This window comes from Cygnus atratus, chromosome 7, assembly GCF_013377495.2.
Source record: "Cygnus atratus isolate AKBS03 ecotype Queensland, Australia chromosome 7, CAtr_DNAZoo_HiC_assembly, whole genome shotgun sequence".
Taxonomy (NCBI): Eukaryota; Metazoa; Chordata; class Aves; order Anseriformes; family Anatidae; genus Cygnus; species Cygnus atratus.
In genome coordinates, this window is record NC_066368.1 from 3,808,982 (window position 1) to 3,825,494 (window position 16,513).

Consider the following 16,513-nt stretch of genomic DNA (forward strand, 5'->3'; position numbering starts at 1 on the left):
CACCGCTCTGCCGACCACAAGCCGTGCCCCTCCAGCCCCCTCCCCTCAGCACCTGCCTTTCATTTAATCCCGGCAGCTGGCTGGATGCAAAACGCCCGTGCTCGGCCGCACAAGGTAGCAGCCCATCCCAGCAAGGAGCGCGCGCAGCCCTCAGAGGCCGCGGCTCCGTGTTCGATTTCAGTGAGAGCATCTCACTTCCACCCCTGGAAACCATCCATGGCCCATGCTTCTCCTTGGCCGGAGCCTCGTGCTGAGGGGAGGGATCAACGTGTCGGTTTTCCGCTACAGCCAAGAAGTGTTTTCTCCTTCTGCTCTCCCTGCGTCGTGCCTTTGCGGACACACAGCACAGCCGCCTCCTGCCCTGGGAGCGCTGGTTTGGCACCGGCCGTCTGAGTTTCCACGGCGGGACGCTCGACGTCTCGGCACTGCGGGTGTCAGCTTCTTCCTGATCGCAGGTGTCAGGAGCTGCTTGGGCTGGCAGAGCCACGTGCAGCCGGCACGGGGATATCTGCGGCGCCTCTGCCCGGGGTTTGCTTGCTCTTGGAGTTTCCCGTCTCGTGTCGGGATGTTCCCCGCGCTGGCTCGAGAGATGGGCACAGTCTGAAGCATCTCTTATCAGAGTTTATTCTGCTTTCAAGACGGGATCTCAGCGGTTGGTCTGCTGATTAAAAAAACTCATCCTTCCTGGTTAGCCCTCCTCTGGTGGCGTTACGGTTTGCAAGTTCCCCCACATTTCTCACCTGCGACAGCCCAGCCGCTCCCCACGAGGGCAGCTGGGCAGCCCTGGGCAGCAAACGAGCCACGAGATGTGTGTCCCTCTGACTTGGCTCAGACCAGCTCCCAGCGCCAGCCACCGGAGCAGGGCAGGGGGCGGCGAGAGCCCCAGTGCCACCGTGCCGGCAGGGCATGGAGTTGGCCAAGAGCATGGAGCACACCGTGCGGTGCAGCCCGTGATGGGAAGCGCTTGGCTGCGCTGGGGACTTCCAGGGGATGGAGTGACAGCTTGTCAGGGCTGGGCAGCAGTTCCTGATGTGACACGCCGAGGTCAAAAAACGGCAGTTCCTACATTTTTTTTTACAGTGCCTTAAATCACCGGGGGAATGTTTTGAGCCTGTCAGGATGTATTAATGAAGGCCAAGGCCGATTCACGAGCTTGTGCTGCTCTGCTTCAGCAGCAGGATCATGCTGATGCTCAGCCCGGTAATTACAGGTGGTTTCGGAGCTGATAGAGCCGGTTTCTGTTTGCTCCATAGCTTCATGCGCTACGGTTTTCACTTGCTCTTTGCCTTGACTGTGTAGCATTGTTTTCCTCCTCCTTACAAGCACGGCCAACTTTCTAATTAACTAAACCTCTGTGCAGCCATTGTGGCTGTTGCGTTGAGCCCTTTGTCCATACCAGTGCCTCCAGCTCCCCAGAAGATTTTGTTCAAGTCCCCTCGTACTGCAGCTGAAGGGGGGTAGGAGCCTGGGCTTAGGGCGGGCTCTCCTTTAACTCCACCACGCAGCACACCCACTGCCCACGAGCTTCTAATCCACCTCTGGCCACGGCAAATATTGCTGAGGTTATTTTTCTATTGGATTCCTACGTGAAAAAAAAAAAAAAAACGGTTACGAGAAATAAATATCACTTTGTGCTGGGCTTTACTGCTTACTGGGCTTCGAGCCTGGAAGGATTTAAAAGTCATCATGCTCTGAGGGAAAGCTGCAGCGAGAACGAGGAGGTGGAGGGTTGCTCTTGGACCCAGCTGCTGGGATTTGGGAAACGCTCGCCCTGCCCAGCGAAGAGGCTGGAGACGGAGGGGCAGCCAGCGCTGGTGTGGCTACGCCCAGAGCGATCAGACAAAATGGGAAGCGGTTTGCAGGGGTTTGTCGTTTCCTTTACATCGTGACATTAACGCATGCCAGTCTTTTTTTTATCTTTGTTGTTATCTTGCCTTGCTGGGCCTTGTCCTTCGTTCGTGGCGCGCTGATAACCGCGTGGATGGCGTGGGGACGTGTTGTCAGGCATTGCTGTGCCGTGCCAGAGCGCCTGGGTGTGCAAGGAGGAACCCGTGCGCTTCTTCCCGTGCTTGCCAGCAGCTCTGGTCGGACTGGAGTTTGGTGCAAGTCCTGAAGACAATGCCATGGTAATGCATCACAGTTCAGCGCCTTTGATATTTCACAGCGAAGCACATAAACTTCTTTTCTCGTTTCGTTCCCGAAGTACACAAAACCCAGAACACATGCGCTGCGTCGGGAGTAACTGCCCGTGCCCGTCAGCACAGAGGATCAGGCCTGGGCACTCACCCCGTGGGAGCTCGTCGCGTCTGCTGCTCCACCTCTGCGTCCCCAGCACCTTCTGCTTTTCGTGTTCCTTGCAGGTTAAAAATCACCCGCAGGCACCCAGCCCTCCCCACCGGGGCGCTTCAGCAGCTCTCAGCTCCGTTAGAAAAGCGCCGCTTGTCGCAACACCACCGGAGCATCCTCGCCGTAAACCCGGGAGCGTGGAGGAGCAGCGATGGGAGCGTGCGACACGGAGAAGTGCCCGGAGCAGCTCGGGTGGGAGGGCACGGCCGGCAGATACACGCCTGGATGTCATGCAGGGGCCGTGCATCGTGTCTGGATGCAGGAGGACACCCACAGCCCTGCCGAGTGCCGGGCAGAGAGGCGAGGAGCTGCCCCGTGGTAGATCTGCTTCCCATCCTAGACCGGCCCCACGTGGAAAGGAGCTCTCTGCTAGCCAAAATAAAGACGCCGAGCAGTTTGCCAGAGCCGGTTACAGTATCTTGCCTGCTACAGACAGAAAGAAATACGATTTGGGATAGAGGATACAAGATACATTTGCAAGGCATCTGAGTCTGATGCTAAGACATTCTTTCTTCCAACGTTGTTGTTGCCGATAGCTGCTCTTGTGCTCAGACCAAAACTATTTTGGGTGGAACATTTGCTCCCTACTTTCTAGCAAGCCTGGTCGCAGGAATGAAGAACGGATTCTTTTCACTAGCCACAGCTGGTTTGAATGATTCCCACACTGAACCCATTGACTCCAGGCACTCCGCATGTGAATCGCAAGGAAGCAGCGACTGATCTTTTGTTTATTTGCCCGACAGGGACAGAGGCAGCGCAGCAGTCTCGAGTCAGCTGAAAACTTGCATCTAAGCACATGCCGGGGAGGAGTCCTTCGTGTGCTCTGCACCTAACGCTGCCTGCCCACGGGGCCCAGCAGCTCCATCCTGCTGTAAGGAGGCAGAAGAGGGAGCGACGTGCTGCTGTCCTGGGTGAGCATCCTCCCCAGCGCTTCCTGCGGGGCCGCCGGAGAGCACAGCAGCACGGCTGCCTTTGGTGCAGAAGGTCCATCGTGCTCACGCAAAGAGAGCTTGAAGAGGAGTCCTTCAAGGACTGTGACCCTCGCATTACATGTAACGCCAAAAAAAATTACCCTGAAACCCATCGGGGTCAGTTGGCTAGACCTCGAACATGGCCTTAAGAGGGATCTGCTTCAATGCTCCTCTTTCAAGGTCTGCGTCTTGAAAGGAGCAACAAAACACCTCGCGTTAGAGACCTCAGGAAGCGATTTCCAGACACTGCGGCTGAGAGCTGCGTGCTCTTCTTGTAGGTGCTCTCTCCATTGTGAATGACTTGTAACAAGTGCCCGCAGAAGAATCACCTTCCTTTTTCCGTCTGGAGGAAGCAGGCATCAGGGACACAAACGGGCACAGAATTTTTCTGCGTGCAGAGAGAGGACAGCAGTTTAAGGAAGAGGACCCATTTGGGCATATGACCAGAGAGGGGTTCAGGAAAACTCGCGCTGAAAGTAGTGCCACTGCTTGAAGAGGGGCTTGTATTCTTACATAGTTCTTAAAAGAATCAGCTGGCCACGTGTTACAGATATTTTTGCAATATCGAGTTTTCTTCTCGTACTGGCAAAGGTATTAATTAGAGGAATAGATTACACTGAGTGCTGTACAGCTTCCTCTTGAGTATTCGTGGAATGAACCATGAAAACACAGACATATTTATTTGTGTGCGGAATTGTTAAATGCTGGTTTAGCCGGGGTTCTTGCGCCGTGTCTTACTTCAGCTCTTTGCCATGCGGTATGCACGCCTCGACTGCAGCCAGGGGGGTGGTTTCACGTCGGGGGCACTTAATGTGTGAGGGGCTTTGGGACCCCGTAGGATGCAAGCACCACGTTGTCGCTGCAGGATCTTCTTTTTCAGGATCCTGGGAAGTTTTTCCAACCCACTCAATTAATTCATGTTTCGTAATGTGTATGATGTATTGAAGTGTTTAACCACGTAGACAGGGATGTAATGCATCAGCATCCGTCTTGCCAACTGCTTCCTGCTGCCAGGGGAGGAAACTTTGTCAACTTTCTGAGACTTTGGTGCAGGGCTCTCCCTTTCTTCCCCCTTCCCTGCCTCGCCCCTAAGGAAGAAATGAGATCTGGTTAGTTCGTTTTGCCACATACCTTGGTCTTCTGGTGGGTTTCTGTTACAATTTTAAAATTAAAACAAAATCTAGCTTTTTTAATTGAGAATATCCATAGGGTATACAACTACAGCTCTGAGGTTGATAGGTGATGGGTTTTATTGAAGCAGTAAAATATAGAAAACTTAAAAGAAAATGGCTTACTACAGTGATGTCGTTCAGTGTGATTTACAGTTTTATAACTGCAGGCAAATTTGAAATATTTTCACTATCTTCAGTATACATTATTAGATAAATCTATAGCCCGCGCTTACCCACATCAGCGTTGACTTTCTTTTCTGTGATAGTGAAGAGACATAAAAATGAAGACATTTTCAGCCCATTATAGTTTAACAGTGTTTCAAGAGCAGTCAGTTTCTGTACAGCTTCGGGTTTTATTCCTCACTTAATGCGCTGAGGACGCCCGTAAGAAATGCCTCCTGGCAGCTGCGGGAGTTGCAGTGCAGCCATCCTGTGCATGCACAACAGAATAAGACACCTTGACCGTGAAGAGTGTTTGCCAGAACTTCATCTCATTAAAAAAAAGAAATAAAACACGGATACGGGAGCTTTATTCCATCATCTCATTCCCCTCCTGTAACAAAGATTTGCTTTGCTGAGGTCCCCCCGTGTGTCAGAGCCCAGCCGGCGTGCGCAGGGCACAGCAGCATCCACCCGAGCCGCCGGTGCTTGGGTCGCTGCCCTTCTCACTGCAGGTCCTGTGCGGTGCCAGCACCAGACGTCTGCAGCAGGATTGAGGAGGAAAGGGCCAGCATCAGGCACACGTGCTGCCGGTCACCAAAAGCAGGGGGAGCCCCGGTCGAGGGGAGCGGTGGGTACTGACCCGCGAGGGCACGGGAACAGCTCATCGCTCTTGCACTCGAAAAATAAGGCTCTGCCAGTGTGTTATCTGGATTAATGAAGATGAAATGTGCTGTATAAATACATCAGGAGCGTGATCATGCAGTTATCCCTTGGGCGACTCTGGCTCACAAGGAGAAAAGGTTGATTTGTATTTGTAGATGGTTTTGCTTGCTCTGCCAGTGTTCATTTTTGTTTTATTATGAAAGCTGGGAAGCATGCATTTCTTTTGCTCAACGAAGTAGCAGATTAGCGAAGAATTCTTCCAGATTATCATAGTTTAAATAGCTCTCCTTTCAAATATATTTTTCGTCTATCGTTACTTGTGATACTATTTTAAACACTGTGGATAAATCAGGGTGGCTGCAAGCTCTGTTATTCAAGGAACTGCACAATATTTGGACGTTGAATGCGGTTTCCATAAACCAGAAGGTGTTGGCATGCGCTGACCGGGCTGAGTACGGGCGAGGTGGGAGATGGCACGAGTACAAGGTGGGATTTGCAAAACACTGTGGGTTTAATCCAGCCTCGGCTGAGCGGCCTCGAGTGCACCCTGTGAGCGCTGGAGACGTTTTTCCATGCTGAAGCCCTCGATGGGGACAGGTGTCACTTGTGAAGCCATCTCAAAGCATCGGGTGTCTCGGGGTGAATAGCTGCTTTTGGTACCAAAGTTAGTGTTTAATAGGCATTTCTTGGTCCATGGCCTTAATTGGAAATGTTAAGTGAACAGCCTTGGATTATCGCTAATCACAGAACTTTTGAGGGGGCCGTGGATGAGAAAAAACATGAGATGACATTTCTCACCCCTTCCTAGTGCGTGTTGCTCGTCCAGGGCCCCAGAACGGCCCGGCTGGAAAGCTTCTTCGGCCTGGGAGACTCCAGCTAGACAAGGTTTGCAGGGGGAGATAATATCTTTTATTAGGCCAACTCGAACAGTTAGAAAAACATACGTGCTTTTGGGACCACATACTTTCTTCAGATCTCCACGGTTGCACATTACATTACAAATAAAATTTGTTTAAGTTTCAAAAGGTTTAATGGATATTTGAAAGAACCGAGTTCAAAAGCAGCTCACAAGAAATATCTCATTTGGTTTGAATTGGTTTGAACATTTTAAGAAAGATTTAATAGCCCTGAATTACAAAATAGTTTTCTGGCTTGAAGCTTCGTAATAAAATCCTGACACCTGTATACACAAAGTCAAATTTTCTACATGCGGTTGCAAAAGTGTGTTCCTTTGTGCACCTGGGTAGTCTCTATAAATGTATGAACATGTTCTCACTTCTTCCTGCACTACTCACAGTGCCCTTCTGCAAGTTCAGGATGCTCTCAACATCCAGCAATTGTTGGTGAGCAGCAGGTAGCAAGGCTCGGCAGAGCTACAAAGTCGGGAGATTAAAAAAGGATGGCTCCAAAATAAGGAGAGGAGTTCCCTGCCCCAGCCACCACTTTTTTCCCTCAGTCTAAAAGCTATTCATTAACTGAGCTGGGATCCTAATATTCTAAGATTTGGCAGTTTGTTATTAATCAGTGTATTTTTATTATTCAGTGTGCTTTCTGTTACGAGAGACAGGATGCTATTATTTGTAGCATTTCCAGTGAGAGCTTTTGTACGTTCACCCAGACCACGTGAAATTTTCAGCTCGCAGTCCGTTTCTGTGTGGAGTTTTTCATTTTTTTCTTTATGGAGTGCTTTCTCTTTTTTTGATAGCCTTCCATGTCAGCCAGTGCCCCGATTTCAAATTCCCTCAATCCAGCTTAGTCTCAGCTGTATTAATGCACGGCTCGAGGGCGGAAACAGCTAAAAAGGGCTGTATTGTGTGGCATCTCTAAAATCTTTTTTTCAGAGTGGTTGGATAAAGAGATTGAGGTTTCTCAGGGGGAGCTTTATGCTGTTGTTTTTCCCAGCTGGGCGAGCAGCCTTGCAGGTGACTTGGAGATAAGATGTTGGGCCCTGGTAGCCCCAACCCCACTGGAAGCTCTGGTAGAGGATGCTTTTTGGGGAGTGCAGCTGCGAGCACGGCGTGGGAAGGGAGCAAATCCTCCCTGTGACCCTTCTTTATTTTACCGATGTATCTGGGGAGAGAGCTTTACGACAATATTAAAAATAATAACATACTTTATCTAAGGAACAAGCAAACAAAACAGAAGACTTTGGAAAGCATGGCCCTGGAGGGAGGCCGGAGCCAGCTGACACTGGTGGTTGGACCAGATGATCTTGGAGGGCTTTTCCAGCCCTAACGATTCTGTGATCTTATTCTGTGATGCTGTGATGTCCTCCATCTCTGGGCTGATCGGCATTTCCAGGGGGTGATGCTACGAGGAGCCACTTCGCTCGCCTACCCACCAGAGCTGGGAAAAGCCACGAGGCAAACACCCTCCCTCTGCAAACTGTCCCTGCGAAGGATAAAATCAATTCACCTGCATCTTCCCTGCTCTGCACGTGCCATACTTGTCTTCATCTCCCAGGACTGCACCTTCTTGCTTGGCAAATACTTGACCACAGCCTGATCCCACCCTGCTGTTAAGCTGAAGGGGGATCTTAGGTGCTGTCCTCCACCGCGGTGGCTTTCCCTGTGGCCTTGGTGACTGCTTGGCTGAGAGAAGGGCCAGGAGCTGGGGTTTTTGGGGCAGGGCAGCCTGGCACCCAGGAGTTGAGGTTTCCTGTGCTAAGCCGTGGGGAGCAGGTGGGTTTGGGGGCTTGGTGCCATGCCCAAACTTCTGTTTGCTGTGTTTTTGTGGTTCTAGGCTGTTGAAAATGTCAACAGGAATTCAACACGTGTCTTTTTTTTTCAGTGTAACTATGATAAAATCCTAAGATATACTTGTAAAGCATTAGCTGTGAAAGTAAATCAACTTTAATAGCATGTAGGTTGTAGTTAAGTCCTTTTGAATGCTGGTATTTAGGTTTTTTCCTCATTTAGTTACGATCCAGCGTTGCGAGGAAGTGAGTGTGTTTATCTTAGGGAAATTAGTGGGATTTGCAGGCATTCAGCACCTCCCAGGACCTTTCAGAGTTATTCCCTGGTTCATACATTCGCATTTTGCCATCCCTCTTTGCACTGAGCAGAATTGTTCTCGAATTCTTCAAGGAGAGACGGGAGAGCGCCGGGGCTGCAGGGCAGGGAGGGAGCACAAACCGGGACGGGGATAGGAACAAAAAACCAGCAAAGCAAGAAAATAGGAAGACAAAACCAGGCGTGGAAATGTGCCGCAGAACGGATGGAAGCGCGGCGGTGGCTCACATTCAGCTCCACCGCGAGGTTTCGTCCGTTTGTTCTTCACCATGGAGGAGAGGTGGGGATGGGAGAGCAGAGACGTGGCCAGGAGTAGTGGTGGAAGGGGAGAAAGTGGTGGAGCGGGCAGCACGCTTGGCAGAAGCGTTCCTCATGCGCAGGTCACACGGTGACCGTTTTCGGGCTCCAGAAGGGATGACCTTGCGGCAGGGTCGCCGAACAGACGGTTCGGGCTTGGCTTGCGCGCCTGGCAAAGGCCCAGAGGCTATTTTAATAAGGCCTTGCGGAGGACGAGGCCTTGGCAAGACCCGCGGGTTTTGAAGTCTCTCCTTTGGGAGCCAGCCAGCATCACTCGTCGGCAGGAGGGCTCCCAGCGGGGTGCCCGGGGCGTCCTGCACGGCCCAGGGGGGCGCACAGCACCCGCTAGTCCGCACCCCGAACGGCGTCACTTCACTTCTCCCAGGAGCCATGTGCACTCCTCCTTGGAAATGAGGACCTCCCGAAGCTGCCTGTGGCCCCAGTGGCAGGGGCAGAGCGGGTGTTGTCAGCAGCCAGCCCTGCAGAAAGCTGTCGGGGTCGGCCGTGAGCGGGTTCAGCCAGGCCCCTAACGAAGGGGAGTACTGGACGAGCCCCTTTCCTCACGAGGACTCCTCCTCCCTCCCTTGGCTGAGACGTCCAGATGGAGTTACGGATTGAAACCAGCCCTCAGCCCCAGGCCAGGGCTCTGGGTGCTCCCCGGGTGGTCCCAGCCCTGCCGCAGACCTCGGCCCATCTGCAGCCTTTGCACGGGGAGCCAAGGCTGCTGCCAGCCCTTTTTGGCACTTGCTGCTTGGCCGGAGGATGCTCTGGGGAGGCTCTCGACATCAAGCCGGGGCCTCACTGAAGGCCCCCCTGTTGCTCTCCTGAAAAAAAACATTAGTTAAAGCCTGGGCTAGATCCTAGATGGGTTCTTTTCCTTTTTTTGCTGCAAATGACCTGAGTCAATGCATCAGTTTTTTGTTAATGTTGCTTCACGCTCGCGTTCAGGCTCCTGCCCCAGCAAAGCAGTGCTGTCCCACCAATTCGCTCGCCTGTGCATGTGCCTATCGCCATACCCTGAAAGGTGTAAGCCAGCGGAAATGCCAGCCTCTGTCTCGTTCAGTCTGTCCCCGGCACAGAACCTCCCCTAACACCGTCTCTGCCCTCCAGCTTTGTAGGATCTGTCGGCAACCTCCAGCAGATCTCAAAGATGCAAGCAGCTAAACTGAGCAGCGTATAGAAAGTTTGTGTATATCCTTGTTAAAAGACTCGTAGCACTCTCTGTCCAGCACAATTAAGAGGAGTAACATCAGTGGTGAATGCCAGCAAAATTTAACCCCTACGAGTATATCACAACGTGGCGCTCGCTTTGTTTCCCCCTCACTATCGGTGTGCAAACACAGGTTTGGAAGGTACATACGGCACACGGACAGCTAGTCAGACTGAGCCCTTCCCTTCCCAAAAGCTGCATCCAAGGGCTTGCTCTGGTCGATGGCATTTTTTTTGTTGGAGGGAAATTTGCAGCCTAACCCACCCCGCTGTCAGCTTCCCATCTAGGAGATAACACCGAGCGTGCATCCCGCGGTGCTGGTACGCTGTCAGGCGGTGTAAATGAACACCCCGATTTGGTTCTGTCTCTCTCTTCGTGATGATATAATTTGAACCGCTGCCTCTCCCCAAAACGGACAGGCTGGGCTAGTTTCTGTGCCACGGTGCTTGCTGAAGGTAGGGGCTTTCTTTTAAAATGCAGACACCAAATCGTGCTGCAGACAGGCAGATGGGCTGCCCCAGAGTCTGGGGGGATTGGGTGTGGAGGTGTTGCACGTGCCTCTCTCTTCCTCTGCACACAGAGAAGAAATAAGATCCGGTGTGATTCGTCCAACAAGCGGCTTCTCCAGTTTTTGGAGCTTTGCAGTGTCAGGGGCCAACAACACCGTCTGCCCCCATCCCCGTGCCAGGGCCATTGCCACCCTTTTCCAGGCTGACCTTCACCTCGATTTTCACATCTGCTCTTCCAGAGCATCTCCAAAGCCTCCGAATCCCTCGGGGTGCTCTCAAGTCCAGCACCCTCCTGTCCTCCCGTGCGCCCTGCGTGGCTGCGCCCTGCATTTCGGGGACAGCAGCGGGGCCCTGCCGTGTGCTGCCTGTTGCGGTGGGGACGCCTGCTTGCAAGTCCTGCTTGCATTCGCAAAGAAACCCACATTTTATTGGGACAAGTTTGGACCCAGGGGGAAACCTAGTGGAAAGCATCAGCATCATTCTCCTCTATTTGTTTTTTTTTTTCTTAAAAAAAAAAAAAAAAGGAAGAAGAAGAAGAAAAGAAAGCTGTCCATTTCCTGGAACAGACTGCTTATTTTTTAATGAAGTAGTTTGTTTCCATTTGGATAAACGGGGAAAGACAAAAGGAGAAAGAGGGTAGGGAGGGACCCAGAGGGGACCTGGCGCAGGATGTAGTAAGCCTCCTGTGTAAGGCCGTCTGGCTGGGACACGACACGTCCCCGAGGTGAGCGTCACCCTTCCGGAACATAAAGAGCTGAAGAGGTGTAGTGCCTGTGGCAGGCGTACCTACAGGAATCCGGGCTGTGAAAGCAACGAAATACCCCGCAGATGTACTCCCCGTACCTTAACCGAGCGTCTAGTTGCGGCTGCGGCTGTGCTTGGGATGTGGCTTGTAGGCGCGGTGCTCGTGTCAGCTCCTGAGAGTATCGTTTTATGTGGGAACGTCCTGCGAATTTTTAAAAACACATTCTTAAGGGAAGCCCCGAGAGCTGGCTGAAGAAGGGGGCTGGCGAAAAGCCAGCGTGGGGGCGCTGCCTGCAGGAAACGCGTGGTCGGGGCCGAGGGGCTGGCACGGGCCCTGCCCCGCGTCAGGGGCGAGTTGGTCCCTGCGGGGACCCTGCCCCTCGCATTTCTCTGAAACGTGCCTAAACCCCCGGCCCAGCGTTGTTTATAAAAGCTATTTGATGTCACTTTCTGTACCGGCTGCGCGTTTGTGTGGTTCTGCCTGCAGAGCACCAAGTGCCTCCAGAGTACTTGCCCTTGGGAATAGCAGTACATCTCTCTTTTCCCCTGACTGCGAGATACTGTGTCGTGCTTCATTTTCACACGTGTTCGTGATGAGAAGCATTTATTAACTAACTGAGAAGTTCAGCGAAGGAAAGAGCATCTCTCCTTCGTGAAGCCCTGCTCCCGCTGCCGACCCAGCCTCCCGTTTCAGGACTCGGCTCGCGGAGGCCGACGCACGGAGCCCGGGCTGCGGGGCGACCAGGGGCGATGCTGGTGGGATCTTCGGGAGGGTTTCCATGGATTTGGGTGGAAAAAATACACCTGGGCGCAGGTGAATCTCCTTGCTGGTGGATTTCCCTGTGTCCTGCGTGTCCCAGGTGAAATGTGTCAGCCACCAGTGCACCAGCAGTTGTCTGGTTTGGGTTTGGCTGGTGTGCCTGAAAATGGGTTTGCGGGATCCAAGGCAGTTCACACTAGGGCCACCTGGATCCCTCCGTTAATGCCCTTCCACCCCTCCTTACCCCGTGAATGACACACACCAACCCGTTGACGTACGCAGGACGAAAGGATTTGGCCCTTTGCTCGTGGGCGCTGGGCGAGATCCCCACGGGCTCGCCTCCCCCCCGTGCTTTGTGCTCCTTTTCTTGCCGCTGCTGCTGCTGCTGCTGAAGGCTGTCAGTCTGTTCCCGGAGCCTCGTTCAGTGTACTCAGTGTGGAAAAGCATGTTTCATTTTTAAGTTTAATAAAAAAAATAAAACCCAAACAAACACAAAACGCAGCATGGCACAGATTAAATCCATTCGAGACAACTAGGGGAAAAAAAAAAAAAAAGACGTATGTGCAAGTCAATAGGAGGAGGGGAGTGGAAGGGGGAAAAAGAAACTGTGACATATACAAACCCTTTAGTGTGCATAGCATAAGATTTTTTGGCTGGCACTCACATGATTTTATTCAAGGGCTGGGAAAGAACTATGATTAGTTAAAAGCTTCGGCAAAGTCTGGAGGGAGTGCTCTGAAGAGTTGGGAGCCGCACAGAGGTGACTGTAACTCCTCTAGCAATTTCAGACCATTCTTCTGTGGCTCAGGACAAAAGCCTTTTCTTTTCCCTCCGTGTTCAAAGAGACATTTGTCTTGAGATGTTGCAGCTGTGGGCCGTGGGACCGCCTGTTTGAAGATACCCCCTCGTAGACGAAAGGAGAGTCGACGCACTGAAAAGTGGTAGTATTTTCTCGTGTGTGGGTCCCCCCCCTCCTCCTCCCTCCCTCCTCCTCCACTGCCATGTGTGGTTTTTAATAAGAAGAAGAATGTGGAGGCAACATTTTCCAGGCAAGGGGAAATTTCCTGTTTCTTTTCTGTTTGTTTAATAAAGTGTGTAGCTGACTGTAAAACTGTAGCTACTTGGTTGTGAATGAGCGGTTCAGTCGATTGTCAGGATCGCTTCTCGATGCACTTTTATATACTGCAAGTGAACATGTTTAACGCTTGCTTTTCTTTTTTTTTTTTTTTCCCTTTTCCTTAATGCTGCGTGGCGTAGGCAACTGAGATTAATAAGAATTAGGCAAATGGCTTCTGCTTTTGTTTCTGTGAGATAGTACCAGCCGGCTTGCGGTCACACAAAGGCTGCCATTTAGCAGGGAGCACTCCCTAATTCTGCTGGCAGGGGTGCCATTGGAATCGGATACAAGTGGGTGGCAAAGGGGAGGAGCGGCAGGAGAGGACAAGCAGGCTTTGTGCATTAAAAATGAAACAAAAGCACTTTATACGCCGGGCTGCGTGCAACAAGCGGCGCTGCCTGCGAGCCGGGGTGGAGTTTGAGTTCTTAATGTGACTGCAAAAGCTTTCTGCTTCTTCTCCTTCTCCTTCTCCTTTTTTTTTTTTTTGTTTTTTTTTTTTTGTTGTTGTTTTTCCATAAACCCTTCCTCCTCTCCCTCTCCCTTAAAAAGCTCTCCACCGAAACGCTGGCGGGAGTCCACGGGGAGCCGAAAACGCTGGAAAAACGCGCATCGAACAACCCTCGCGGCAACTTCGCGGCAACCTCGGGCTTTACGGGCAACGAGGGGTGGCGGGGAAGCGGCCAAATTTTGGGGACACAGCTAGGGGAGCGTGTCCCAGCCCGGCCGGGGCCAGGAGGGGCTGCGCAGCCCCACGGACGGGCTCCCGAAGGGTTAACGGCCCCGTTGCCTTATCGCCGGGTCGGGTGCGAGCACCCGGCTGCTTAATTACTTTCTGGTCCAGGCATACCTCGTTGTTAATGAGGCGGGCGCAGGCGGAAAGACCGGGCTGTGTAAGCGTGAACGGGAGGAGAAGCGGGCAGGTTGCGCCTGGTTTTGTCAGCCTGGCTACGCGGCGCACACGGGAGGGAGAAGGCTGCGGGTAGGGCTGGGCGCCCCGCGTGCGGGGATCCAGGCTGCAGACCTGTCGACGGTTTTAATTAAAAACGTAATCGCCGTCCGTGACGCGCTCCTTCTCGTATCGATTCGCTTCCAAACTTTCCCCGCCGAGCTGGAGCAAGCGGCCCCGGTGAGGAAGAGGAGCGAGGGACCCGCGGCGTGCCCGCCCGCCCTAATCCCCAGCCAAGGCACAGATGCCGCTTCAGAAAAGAAAAGCTGTGTGTCGTTCGACTTCCAAAGGAGCTTATGCAATGGCAGCAGAACAAACCCGGTATTTTGGGGGCTGACACCACCACAGCACCTCGCCAGAGCATCACGTTGCCCCTTTTTTTTGAATAGTCACGGCGTGAGGCGGATAGGTGATGCTCCACGTCTTGGAGATCGTGTACTTCTGCAGGTGTTGAAGTCAGTGTTATAATTCACCTCCTTGTTAAAAAGAGAAAATAATCTACCGGGGCACAGTGCTTCGCTGAGGATTGTGTAAGCCCTCTGCGATTCGTACATGTTTTTATTCTTGCTTATCTGCTTATGGCAAGCTTCTTGCAGTTACCCAAATCATCTCGGCGCTGCACCCTGCCTACTGACACAGTTGCACTTCCATCTGGCTGAAAGGCGTGCAAACATAATGTATTACTTCCAGTACGTGCTGATGGAGATCTCGCTAGGGAGGGCGGGGAGAAGGACCCGGTCCAAAAACGTTCGTGCGTAACGCTGGAAATCTTCCCCTGGGTCTGCCGGATGGGTTTGCTCGTTATTCTTACACCAGGTTCAGTCCAACAGGAACGCAGGGCCATGAAGCCCACCCCTGTGAACCCCCCTGTTCCCACGGGGTTATTTTCCCCTCGCAGTGAACGTGGCTCGTTCCCACCCCGCGTGGCCCCGGGGCGATGCTCTCGGTGCGGGCACGCTCCGGAGGCTTCGCTTCGCCCCTTCGTCTTGCTGACGCTCCGCCTGGCAGCAATCTGGACAAAAAGGCACGCTTAATTTTCCCTTAAAATAAAAAAATAATAATAATAATAATAAAAAGCAGCAGCACCGTGCTGCTCTCCTCATCGGTTCCCTTCCCTCGCTGTCGTGCCCCGGGCACGTGGGGCTGTGCCGGCGCTCGGCAGGAGGCTGCGGTGCTCCGCGGGGAGCTGAGCGCCCCGAGCCCCTGGCAGCATCCCCAGAGGAGCCTCCCGCTCTCGGCCTCGGCCTGCCTCAGTCAAACAGCCCCACATAGCGCCGCAGACAATAGCATTTGTTCTGCAGTGCTCCCTGTGAGACGTTCGACCCTCCCCAGAAACCCCAGCCCCAGACCAAAATCCCTCTTTAGCTAATTACGGGCCTCCCGTTTCTAAAGGAACAGCGAGGCTGCCTATAGGGGAAACAATTCCATTGGGGTCCCTCGGGAGGGAGGACGGCCCGCTGCTTGTCCAAACAACCATCATAAACCATTGTACTGCAGCAGGGAGCAAACAGTGGCTTCCGTGATGTAGCACGGCAGGGAGAGCCACCTCACCCAGATGTTCTCAGGTCATTTCTTCCTTCTGTTACGAAGGACGGCACGCCGAGGTACAACACGGGCTTTTTCCTCTTACGCTTACAAGAAGAGAGGTTTTTGCCAGTAGTCTGCAAAGTTTTGGTGTGTTTTGCTAAGGAGGGTGGTGCTGCTTGTGAGGGGTTCTGGAGGTTCGATCTCAAGCCCTTGAGGCCAGGTCTGCTCACGCTGTGGCTGCAGAAATAAAACCCTTTGTGCCCGGAGCAGTTGCTCCCCCAAACTACTGCTTTTACCCAAAACTGTGGCCATCAGAGCAAGATAGCTGAGCTGCTCCTACAATCCTGATGTAATGACTGGCCTTCCTGAGCGGTAAATGGAGGCCCAAAAACGTCAGAGTGACTTGTCCAGAAATGAACTCGTTAATCCCCGGCTGAGCAGTTAATAGGATACAAACATGGGGCTTCCTGCAGCCCTTGGTGATTATCATTTGGTTCCCAGCCTCAGCTTGGTGCACACGCAATTGTAAAATGAGGAAAAAAAGCAGCACAGCCGAACAGACACCTGAATATACATTTGCTCGAGGAAACAGCCCACAGGGAGGCTTGGTAAGCGTGGCACAAGTGCGCTTCCCACCGCAGCGGAGCGGGGTCTGCGCTGGGTTTGTCCCCGTGTGTTTGTGGCTCCAGCTGCACGTCCCGGAGCATCCCACGGGAGGCAGGGACAGACCTGGCTGGAGTGCACAGAGTCAGCTGAGCTTTGCCGTTTCCCGCATTGAAGCCTTTTGGCATTTGGTAATGTGACAGAAGAGATGGCTGCACGCTGATGGGGACATCGGTGTCCTGCTCTTTCTGTGCGTTTCCAGTAATCCTGCCATTTTGCTTAGTGGGAGTCTGTTCAGGCTTGTCTTTCTGAGCTGGTCAAAATGGTGGAGGCCTTAAAAATAACAGATCGGGTGCCAGCATGTCTGTGGAACGAAGTGCTGGTGCTGGAGGGGCAAAACCATTGAAGAAGCCGCCCTGAGGCACCAGGAAAGGGCTCGTCCCGGTCCCTGTCCTGGGAGCGAACCTCGCTGGGC

General features: G+C 52.7%; 1 protein-coding gene across 12 annotated transcripts in view; it reads left to right on the forward strand.

Moving 5' to 3' along the window:
* CTBP2 (C-terminal binding protein 2) overlaps nucleotides 1–16,513 on the forward strand; it is a 124,647-nt gene that overhangs the window by 98,608 nt on the left and 9,526 nt on the right. Inside the window, exon 1 of one of the 12 annotated variants that reach the window (XM_050711858.1) lies at nucleotides 12,658–12,786. The exons of 9 other annotated variants lie outside the window; for them this stretch is intronic. The gene's annotated coding sequence lies outside the window, so the exon portion shown is untranslated. Of the gene's footprint in view, nucleotides 1–12,657; nucleotides 12,787–13,511; nucleotides 14,439–16,513 lie in introns of those variants that run through there. 2 more of the 12 variants (XM_050711860.1, XM_050711859.1) reach the window with 2 other exon arrangements.